The sequence below is a fragment of the Lissotriton vulgaris genome, chromosome 1_1 (assembly GCF_964263255.1).
Source record: "Lissotriton vulgaris chromosome 1_1, aLisVul1.2, whole genome shotgun sequence".
Lineage (NCBI taxonomy): Eukaryota > Metazoa > Chordata > Amphibia > Caudata > Salamandridae > Lissotriton > Lissotriton vulgaris.
In genome coordinates this window covers 1,957,366,148-1,957,377,878 of record NC_141685.1, presented here as the reverse complement: position 1 = coordinate 1,957,377,878, position 11,731 = coordinate 1,957,366,148, and positions in this window count along the sequence as shown.

Below are 11,731 nucleotides of genomic sequence, written 5' to 3'. Positions count from 1 at the left end.
GTATATGAGACATCCCCAGTAGATATTAGATATATATAGAGAAACTTCCCAACAGAGAGAGAGAGAGCTGAAGGTATTCATAGGAAAGTGATCGTCGTTGTGTAGCGGCGTTAATGAGAGCATTGACTGTGGTCAGTGTGTATACCCACAAGATTGTGGCTTGCGAGAGCACCGGAAGGATACGGTGTGTAATGAGATCGCTGCTAGGGAAAGTGGCGTTAATGAGAGCACTGATTGTGGTCAGTGTGTATACCCACAAGATTGTGGCTTGCGAGAGCACCGGAGGGACCCGGTGTGTAATGAGATCGCTGCTAGGGAAAATGGCGTTAATGAGAGCACTGATTTTGGTCAGTGTGTATACCCACAGGATTGTGGCTCGTGTATGTATGAAATAGTGAGAGCACTGATTGTGGTCAGTGTGTATACCCACAGGATTGTGGCTTGCGCGAGCACTGATTGTGGTCAGTGTGTAATGGTAAGTTATCGGAACTGCCCCCTTCACTATGAGTAGGAGGGAAGCATAGTCTGGGTCTGAGTTGCCGCGAGACTATAAGGTATGAGTGTGGTGTAGAGCATGGAAGTCCTTAGTAATCAGTGAGTATTCCTAGTAATCCTATAGATTTAGTGGTGTTTTTGATGATATGAGCTTGTATATTGCTAATTCCCCATCCTCAGGTAGGTACCCAGGTGCCTGGATAAATAGGTCCTGAGGAGGGAGATGGTTACGTTTCGGCTGGATTGGTGGTGTTTTGTGAGCTGATTCTATCTGGTCCGAAAATCCGGTCGTTACAACGGGTTAGAACTGTTACTAAATTCCGGAGCGTAGTAGGCAGCACGGGCTCTACATACTGCTCTGTGGTAGATTTTGACTTTCGCCAAATAGAATTTTTTTTCTCAGCCTCATAGAATTTCCGCCAGTCCCTCTCTGCCAGTTTGCAAGCTTTTTTTAACGGCCGCAGGGAACTGTCGTACCATGGGCTGGAAGCTCTAGAACGGCGTTTAGACCAGACAGCAGGAATCAATGCGTCCAAGGCCCGAGGAACTCACTCAGAAAAAAGATTATAACCAGACTCAGCATTAAGAAGAGGGCCTAATGGATTCAGCTCCAAAAGAAGATGGAAGTCCTCCAGATTGAGTTTCTTCCAATGACGTTTGAGCACAACTCTGTCCACGGTCATAAAGAGGTGCTCTCTAATCTGGAGTGAGATTTTAACTAAAAAATGATCAGTCCACGCAACTGGACTAGGTCTAGCCACTTTAACCCCAGTCAGGTTGGTAAATAGTGGATCAAGAATATGACCGCCCACATGGGTGGGGAAAGTGACCATTTGAGTGAGCTGGAATGCCTCCAGATCTGCCAGAGTACTACTAATAGCTGGTATGTGACTGCAGTCCAAATGGAGATTAAGGTCTCCAATTATGCTAAAATTAGCACAACCTATTGCCAAGGAGCTGATACACTTCGGGAGAGCCTTTCTGAAGGTCATATCGCACCCAGGAGGACGATAAATAAGAAGACCAGAGAAGGTGAAATGATGGCTGAAGGAGATTTTAAAAAAAGCACTTGGAGGGCGTGGCCAAGATGGCGGAGTAGGAGGACGCGACCTCGGCGATCTCCTCCGGCCCGGGCCCCTAAACACCTTATTCACCGCTGATCTCCCCCCGCCGTTGCTAGCTGGCGACGGCGGGTGCAGTGGGGAACTAGCGGACCTCATTGCGAAGGAAATCTACGCACCAGAAGGCACCGTCGGCGGACTGTGGAAGCCGGGCCGCGATCTGCGAGAGCTGCGGCCCGACCGGAAGTGCCGCTGGGCCCGCCCTGTGGACTGACTCGAGCCTGAGGCGCCGCGCGGAGGCCGCCGGCGCTGCCTGGAGAGGAGCGGGGACCTGATCGGGTCCACCCGCCACTGCAGTGCGGAGCCGCTGACTACGGCAGGGAGCAGAAGCGAACGAGGCAGCGTGGTGTCGGAACCCCGCCACGAAGAACAGCCGAATCGCGGCCGCAGGTGGGACTGGAGCGGTGCCGGGAGGGCCCGGGGGCCTGATCGGACCGGACCGGGGTACAGGATTGTCCCCCCCACTTAAGCCACACAGGAGGTAGCGGGTGCCTGACGGTGTAACTCGGGCCCGGTGGTGACTTAAGCGCCATTGAAGCGGCTGACCCCGGTGACTTGCTTGCTCCCTTATTGTGAACGGGGAGGGGTCAGACCGGGAGCTGCCAGCGAGCTAGGCTGACGCCGGCACGCTAAGGATTGGGGACACCATTCTGAGACTGGAGACTGCGTCTCGATCGGCCTGGCATTGAGGCAGAGTTGGCAGGAATCTAGGCCCCGAGTAGCGAGAGGTGGTGGAGGACGGGTGCCGGGGTGCACCTCAGTGGCTGGAGAGGCCGGTGGCTCACGGGCCCTCAGAGGATCGGGACCCCATCCCCCCGGCCTGGTGCTGTCGGAGAGATAGGGGGCAGCGCCCGGACAGTGGCGAAGGGCCGAGCGGCCTACTTGCGGAGGTCTTGGTGCGACACGGCAGCCGCGGTAAGGGGACCCAGCACTATTGTTTCCCGGCGGAGCCTGGCGGAGGGTGTGGGATCGCCCCCTTCTGTTTCCCCTTGGCAGAGTATGAGAGTGGTGGAGGGCCTGTGGGCCTGAACTACTGGAGTCCTGTGTTTGGCCTACTAGAGACTTTGCAGTGGCCCCAGCCTGCCCTTGGGACTTGTCTGGTCGTAGTCCACGAGGGCTTGCTCCCGCTCCTGGCTGACCCGTGCTGGAGCAGCTGATCTTGGTGGGGCACTAGAAGTGGCCGGAGTGCGTGCAGGCAGTGCGATGCATGGGGAGAGTGGCACCTCCCTCTAGGAATCTAAGCTCGCCCAGGTTGATTGGGGGCCGGGACTGGCGACTGTGGCGGGGTCCCCGGACGTCTCCTGGATTTGAAGTATACGGTTGGTGGCCGATGGAGTGAGCGGACGGAAGGCTCAACCAACTAGGACGGTCGGCCAGCTGGTGGCTAGGTGGTGTAGTGACCGCTGCTGTTGCTGGTGAGGATTGGACACTTTCATCTATCGCCCAAAATGGCCGGCAACAAGGGGAGCAAAAAGGGTGACTGCACCCTACCAGAAATGCTGAGCAGGGGCACTGCACGGCAAGACCGCGGACAGCACTCCCCGGGTCAGTCAAGCAGCTCACAAGGGGCAAGCGGAGGGGAGCCGCCAGTTACCAGATCATTCTTTGAGTCGCTTTTTAGCTCCTTACGAGAGGACTTCCAGACACTCAAGCAGGATGTGGCGGGGAAGGTAAGAGAGGTCCGGAGAGAGGTCGATGGCCTGGGAGAGAGGGTCTCATCTGTGGAGGAAGCGGGCCATGCCCGGGATGAGGAACTCACGCAGCTCCAGCAGGAAGTGATCAGGCTTCGGGACCAACAAATTGATCTCCAATCCCACGTGGAGGACCTCGAGAACCGTTCCCGGAGGAACAACATCAGGGTCCGGGGGGTTCCTCTCGGAGAAGAAGGGGAGGACGTGGCGGGCTACCTGCAGGATCTGTTCAGGGACATCCTGGATGAGCCGACTGATTTTCCTCTCAGGATCGACAGGGCGCACAGGGTGGGCCCACGACGCAGAGCCCTGGCGCCACCCCCGACCTTCTGGCCTACCTGCCGGACTATCCCCTGAAGGAAAGAATCCTGCGGGTGGCTCGCACCAAGCCTTCTTTGGAGTTCAGAGGTCATAGGGTGGCCCTCTTCCAAGATCTCTCAGTGGTCACCCTACAGAAACGCAAGTCCTTTAAAATTTTGACTGACTTCTTGCGGGAGCATGATACTCAATACTCTTGGGGTCACCCTTTTCGTATTATCTTCCGCTGGAACGGAACATTACATCAGCTGCGCTCTCTCCAGGACACCTGTGCTGTACTGGGCATTACAGCGACCGACGAAGATGCTCCCACCCCACGTTGCCGCCGAGTCACCAGGGACGGCTGGCAATCAGTCCCTGGCCGCAGGCATTCGACCTCTTCGGTGAGACCTGACTCGCCTACTATCCGGGCTGAAATGGATAATGCTGTGAGAGAGCTCGCTAGAGAAACGGCGACTGGAGAGGTTGCTTTGACCGCCTAGAAATTCTCCGGGGGGAGATCGACATCGCTTCTTTTTGAGCTGCAGGTTTGGGGGCCTGGGGGGGTGGGGGGGAGCGGGGGTTGTGTGGTGGCTGGATGTCCACTTTCGAGACTTTCCATAGACTTGCCTGTTTGGGCCGGGCTTGGACAATGGTTCCTTTGACTCCGTTTTTGGGAGGACGGGGACGGAGTTCTGGGAGTAAAGGGGGTTGTGTTGGGGTGTTGGGGAACCGGGAGGGGTTGTGGGAGTTGGGAGTGGGGGAAGGAGTTATCCAGTGCGCTGTGCTAGGTTTTGTTGCTCTGCCTAATTTTCTCCACCTTGTCTTGCTCAGCGAAGGAGGGGAGGCGAGTGTGAGGGTGGAGTGGGGGGATGAATGGTGTGTGGGGGGAGGCACGTCACATTAGGGCTCATGGCTGGTGCTAGGTTGCGCGGCACGAGGGGGAGCGGCTTCTCTTATTGTTTTTGGCAGAGTGCTTTGTTGCTTGAGTTGGGGGGGTACACTCGCCCACTGAGACCATCACGCAGGACGCTAACGCCTTTACATACATTTACCATTATGCCTCTTCACACTTTTAAAGTCGTGACCTTGAATGTTAGGGGTCTGAACAATCCCGTTAAGCGGCGGGCAGTGCTTTCCCTGTTAGAAAATGCTCAAGCGGACATATGCCTCCTTCAGGAAACACACTTGTTACCGCAGGACACACATAGGTTACGCTCTTGTAAATTTCCGATGCAGTTTTTTTCCTCCGGTACCACCAAGACAGCCGGGGTGGCGATTCTGGTGGCTCGACACTTTAGAGGAGAACACATTCACAAATTCGCAGAAATAAAAGGGAGGTTACTGGCGCATAGGTTCAAGGTGGGGGGTATTACATTCACGATAGGTTTCCTTTATAGTCCTAATGACAAACAGGAGCGGTTCTTGCAGTCTGCGGTAGAAGAGATCAGTGCCTCGCCGGACAGGCATATTATCCTCGGGGGCGACCTTAACATGATCTTTGACTCGGTTGTAGATAGATCAGCGCAGCGCTCCCCGCAAGTCGGGGAATTTTCAGCTAGTTGTAAAGCTAGGCTTGCGGAGATGGACCTCCTGGACCTCTGGCGTCACATGCATCCCGTAGATAGGGACTACTCATACTATTCCCACGCGCATAAGACCTACGCGAGGCTTGATCATCTTCTGGTCACCTCACCGGTGCAGTCTCTGGCGTCCGCCGTGGACATGGGGGTAATTTCCTTATCGGACCTCTTTTTGCTTGCCACCTTCTGCCTCCCCGGCGAGGATTTGGCGCCTCCGGGATACTCTGCTACATAGGAAAACGGTAACAGACCGTATTGAGCAGGTGCTCTGTGAATATTTGTCTCACAATGACAACGCAGATACCACCCGGGCCACACAATGGGCGGCTTTGAAGGCTGTCCTCAGGGGGGAGTTCTTGTCAATTTCCGTGGCCGAAAACAAGGAGCGCAGGATAAAGAGGGATGAGCTTACTGACAGAGTCCGGGAGCTGGAGTTGATCCACCGTAGGACTGGGGCGCCAAGGATTTGGCGGCAGCTTAAAAAAGCAAGGAAACTTCTTGCCGCCTTGGATGTGGACCGAGCGGAATATGCGGCCCTCCGACTGCGTCATGCCTTTTATACTGGGGGGGGATCGTTGTGGCAAACTTTTGGCCAATAGACTCCGGGCCACCAGGCAGAGTCAGTTAGTGAAAGAACTCTCTGACCCCACGGGCACTGCAGTAACGGACGATGCCAGTATCTCGGCCGCGTTCCGAGGGTTCTATGGGAACCTCTACGCCGGCGACCCGTCGGATGTGCCGGCTATGGCCTCCTATTTGGACTCGGTCACCCTGCCCTCCTTGGAGCCTTTGCAGGCGGACCACCTGAACAGGGATATTAGCATAGAAGAAGTGGTGATGGCCATTGCCAGACACAAGCACGGCAAAACACCAGGCCCGGATGGCTATTCTGCCCTCTTCTATAAGACATTCTGCGGGTCGTTGGCCCCAGTCCTCACCCGCCTTTTCAACTCTTTCGCGGAACCTGGAGCCATCCCGCCTGACCTCCTGAGGGCGTCTATCACGGTCATCCCCAAACCAGGGAAAGATCCTAAATACTGTGGGTCCTACAGACCGATATCCCTCTTGAATGTAGACTTGAAACTCTATACTGGGATCCTGGCCAGTCGTCTGGCACCTCACTTGCCCGGCCTTATCGACCCGGATCAGGCGGGTTTTGTTCCGGAGCGGCAGACGTGGATAATACAAAGCGGGTGGTCCATCTGCTGGAAAAGGCTTCCCGGATTCTGGGTGAAAGGATGATGCTCACGGTTGACGCAGAGAAGGCGTTTGACCGCGTGCATTGGCCCTTCTTGGAGCAGGTACTGGTGAAGGCGGGTATTGGGGAAAGGTTTCGCACTATGATTCTCAACTGCTACAAGGAACCTTCAGCAGTGGTCCGGGTAAACGGCCACACCTCCGCAGCCTTCACCATTGAGAGAGGCACCAGGCAAGGCTGTCCACTCTCACCCTTGCTCTTTGCTCTTTACATGGAACCATTCGCCCAAAGGGTGCGGACGCGACCAGCAGTGGAGGGGTTACGGATGGGTGGATTTACCCATACAATCAGTCTCTACGCTGATGATGTCATCTTCACGTTGGCTGCACCCCGGATAGCACTGCCGGCCTGTATGGAAGAACTGGCAGCGTTCGGCTCGGTCTCGGGCTTTAAGGTGAATATGGGGAAGTCAGTGGCTTTGGATATCTCCCTGGCGCCTGATACCAGGGCGTATCTGCAGAACAGGTTCCCGTTACTTTGGTCCTCAGAGGCGATACCATATTTAGGGACTCAGATAGCCCCTACGCTGCCAGCCATGGTCTCGGCTAATTACTTAGCCCTGGGAGTCAAGATTAGGAACGAACTAGGCCGCTGGAATCGCGGCATCCTCTCCTGGTTGGGTAGGATTGCTGCCGTCAAGATGACGATCTTGCCGCAGGTGCTCTACTTATTCAGGGCCCTGCCGCTTCAACCTCTGAAGGGATGGATACAGCATTTACAGTCGGATGTGGCCCGTTTCATTTGGCAGGGGAAAAAGCCTAGGTTACGCAGGACCCTCTCCCTTTTGTCTCCTGACGCTGGAGGTCTAGGCATTCCTGACTTCCGTAAATACTTTCAAGCGACGCAATTGAGGTATTTCCTCGAATGGTGCAGGTGGGAGTCGGATAAGCACTGGCTTTTCCAGGACCAAGCGGTGGCGGGGCGGCCTCTGCAGGAGATACCGTTCCTACACCGGACCCATCGGCCTAAGAATCTCTACGCCTCTTTTATTACTAGGGTGCCTTTGCGGGTCTGGGACGCGACTTACCTCCGGTATGACCTCACCACATTCCCTTCGCCGATCTCGCCGCTGGTGGATAACCCTGCCTTCACTCCCGGAATGGAGAAAGGAGCCTTTACACATTGGCGGCAGGCAGGGTGCAGAGCATTATGTCACCTGTATAGCCCAGAGGGGGTCATCCCGTTCACACAATTTCGACAGGCATTCTCACTCCCCGAAACTGAGAGACACCGTTATATGCAGGTCCGGCATTGGGCTCTTCAGCCACAGGTGAGGAACGTGGCGGATAGGATGCTTTCGCCGTGCGAGAGATGGCTGTTGTCCCGTACGTCAGACTCGAAACTAATCTCGGACTTGTATAAGTTCTTACAACTACCCTCAACACACTTTCATAACCCCGGGAGGGCTAGATGGGAACGGGAACTTGGGAGGACATTGAGCCCCAAGGAATGGGACCACATATCTTATAGGGCGCGCCACTCTGCATATCACATGGGCCTCACTGATACCTTCACCAAAGTGTCCACTTACTGGTACTACACGCCTGAGTGGATCCATGAGTTCGACCATAGTAAGACTGACACATGGCGGGGGTGCGGACACCGGGGTACACTCACGCACATTCTATGGGATTGTCCTCTCTTAACTAGTTACTCGAAGGAAGTGCTGGACGAAATTGATTCTCATTTTGGCATAGAGCTCCCGCGCTTCCCGGTATATACCCTGCTAGGACTCCCAAATGATCTACTGTATCCCCTCAGGTCCAGAAGAGGTAGGCAGCCCTTGGCTCTGCAGTTCAGAACATCTTGATATACTGGCGCACAGACACAACGCCCACGGTCACGGGCTGGCTCCACAGATTGTGGCATGTGCTGGGTATGGAGAAACTGTCTCTGGTGGTGGCGGGGGATATAACGCAATTTAATGAACTGTGGCAACCATTTCACTCTCTGCTGCTCACAGAGTTCAAGGAGCTCACTTGTCTGAGATACCTCCGCCTCCTGCTGCTTACGAGCCCGCTGGCGACAGATCAGTGAGTGGGGTGAAGCCCTCTTCCCCAATTACCTGGAGCCTTGGGGTATAGGTTGCATGTTAGTTGCGCACTGGACAGTGGGTGGGGCGGATGGGGGAGGGAGTTTGGTGGGGCAAGGGAACGTTAGGGGGGGGGGGGCGTTTGTACTATAATGTTGTGTCATGCCAGACTTCTGCTCCTTTTCATTTGCCAATCCTATGCTGCTCTGTATCTGTTTTGGTATGTCACGCTGAATAAAATACTTTAAACCTAAAAAAAGCACTTTCACATCCTGCCAGATCCATTATCTTCCAGACACAAGGATAACTGGATTTCATAGCCATCGCAATACCGCCACCCCTGGTTGCCCGATTATAGGTGAAGATGGAGTATTCAGGGGGGGAGGGCAAGATTAACAACTGTCATATCCATATCCTGAAGCCATGTTTAAGTCATAAAAAAACGCATCTGGTGTCTCGTCTTTTATAAGGTCATGGACTTCTAAATAGTGCTTCCGAAGAGATCGAATATTGAGATTCCAAATAGTGATATCTCGGGAGACTGGAGGTCGGGGCAAGGTGGGTTGGCCAAGGGAGAGCCCACCACGGCCGAAGGCAAAGAGGGAGCGTCAAGAAACCAGGTGCTGCAGGCACAACCAAATGGGCCGCACGAAGGGCTGACCGGTCCATGCAAACAGTCAGGGACCGAGCGCCTAATACCCAACAGCTCATCCCTAGTATAACCACACGGCGGAGACATTGCCTGAAGACAGACCGATATCACATGAATAGAGTGGAGCCCCGCCTACCGCCTCCTACACGCTGACGGGCGCAGACGGGCAGGACTCTGGCACGACTCAGGCGCAGTGAAGGCGCGCCCGCTGCCCGAGACCGCTGCACGCTCGAGGACTGTCTAAAATAGGGCCACCACGTGTAGTCCACCCCACTAGGACGCTCAAGATGGTGCCCAAAAGCGTCACTACCCCTCCCAAGATGGCGGCCGAAATTCAACTAGATACTAAGCCCCCAGAACCGGACCCGCTAAAGAAGCGGTGGAGCAACAATTTTAAGTGCAGGTAAGAGGACAGCTACCCCCAGTTAAAAACAGGGAATAAAAGAAAAATAAACATAACAGAGATACACAACAGGTAATTTAAAATGCGCAGCGCGCTTTCCACGCAGCGCTAAAAAGCGCGAATCCGTAATGCACTGCCAAGCGAGTGTAACTTCTCAGGGCAGAGCCACAAAATGAGCTGCCTTAAATAGGGCCACCACGTGTAGTCTGCCCCACTAGGACGCTCAAGATGGCGCCCAAAAGCGTCACTACCCCTCCCAAGATGGCGGCCGAAATTCAACTAGTTACTAAGCCCCCAGAACCGAACCCGCTAAAGCAGCGGTGGAGCAACAATTTTAAGTGCAGGTAAGAGGACAGCTACCCCCAGTTAAAAACAGGGAATAAAAGAAAAATAAACATAACAGAGATACACAACAGGTAATTTAAAATGCCCAGCGCGCTTTCCACACAGCGCTAATAAGCGTGAATCCGTAATGCACTGCCAAGCGAGTGTAACTTCTCAAAACTTTCCGATAATCGCGATGAACTCTAATAGCTTCATTGATTAAGCACAGTATAAAAGAAAAAAAAGACTAGCTAGCTATAGACATATTCTATGCCCCTCACCACCCTACCACCCTATCATCCATCTTGTCCTCTTTCAGATAGCTAGAATAAACCCAGAGCAAAGTTGTGGAACAACATGCACTAAAGCAGCTCAGACAATGGCACAGTCACCAACCACAAATTACCTCTTCACTCCTTTGTGTAAGTATAGTGGCGTCCTTTTTATCCAAAGAGAATCATTTCTAATCATAAGCATTCTTCCAAAGCAATGTCCACATTCTCAAAGTAAAACAAATAATGACATTCATCCTTTTTGTACCTGCTTGTTCATCTTTCTAATATTTCGAAAAGTGGGTATTTTTGTAGCAATTTTCATAAGAACAGTGTTCTTAATAGTAATAAAAATGACCACCCGGCATTAAATTATGTACTAAAACTCGCTGGAAAACTTTAACAAATATTTGTTAGGCTTGGCTAATTGTATATCCTTTCACAGTGGAAGCACTGGTGTTGAGGGTATTGAGCTCTGTTGAATTACATATGAGCCTTTTTTGTATTTATTTTCCTTTTTTTCACTTAAGACCTATAGAGTGAGTGACATATTTAGCTTTGTCGTAAACAAGATTTGATGTTTTGTTCTCTTGGAGGGACCAATGCACCCTATTGCATAATATTGAACATGCGAAATCGCTGTTTAGATGGAACAGAGGCGGCCTTCAATTTGCTAAGAAAATATGTGCTGCCCAGCTAAGACCGAGTAAGTATTCGTACTATTTTCATAATATAATGTTGACTTCTTAATAGACCTGAAAAAGTCTTCAATACAAAGTGAAATGGAAAACTGAAAATTAGTTGGTGTCTGATAAAAAAATCTATTCTAATTTCTCATATTTAAGCATCTTATATGGACTGGCAATTCGGTGGGACTTGCCAGACCACGACTTTTGAGTGATTGTGTCAGTATATACTGACTTTTTAAAATATAGAATTATAGATGGGTATCAGTGAATTATGGGAATGAATAGTTTTCTCACGTTTGATACAATTATTGATCAATATTTCTGTGTGTAAAAAATATACATAATTTTCTATAGATTAATCTTATTGTAATTCCGATAAATTATTGAAAACTAAGACATTCCTAGTTTTCTGTTTATGTTCTTTTTAATACCCATTGCGTATGTTGTTGTAGATTACCCGTACAGACAGTCTTTACATATGACTGTGCGATAAGATCAAACATTCCACATTTCTTATATAACGTGCATTAAATGAATATACAAACGTACATTTCTTTATTGTGTCACGCCAAATACCCGTGTTTACGGGCTGCCGTTGGGTTTACAATTACCAGCTGATATGGGGGTCCTTTAACATTAAGCAGGCCTGCCAGTTGCCTGATTACTGTTCTCCTAATTATTGTTAATCCAATGAATTGTAAATATTTCCAGTTGTACTGTTTTTCGTGTTATCCCCGAGCAGTGCTTGGCTATCAGGGTGCTCTCTATATAATTACATACTGCCTTCTGCCCCTATTGTGAAAAAATAATTTGAATCGCAAAAAGCGAGCTGTCTTTTCTGATATGGGCTGCATTTGTTCACTGCCACTACGCGATTGACATTTTCAGGATATGTGTTTGCAGATCTGTCATGT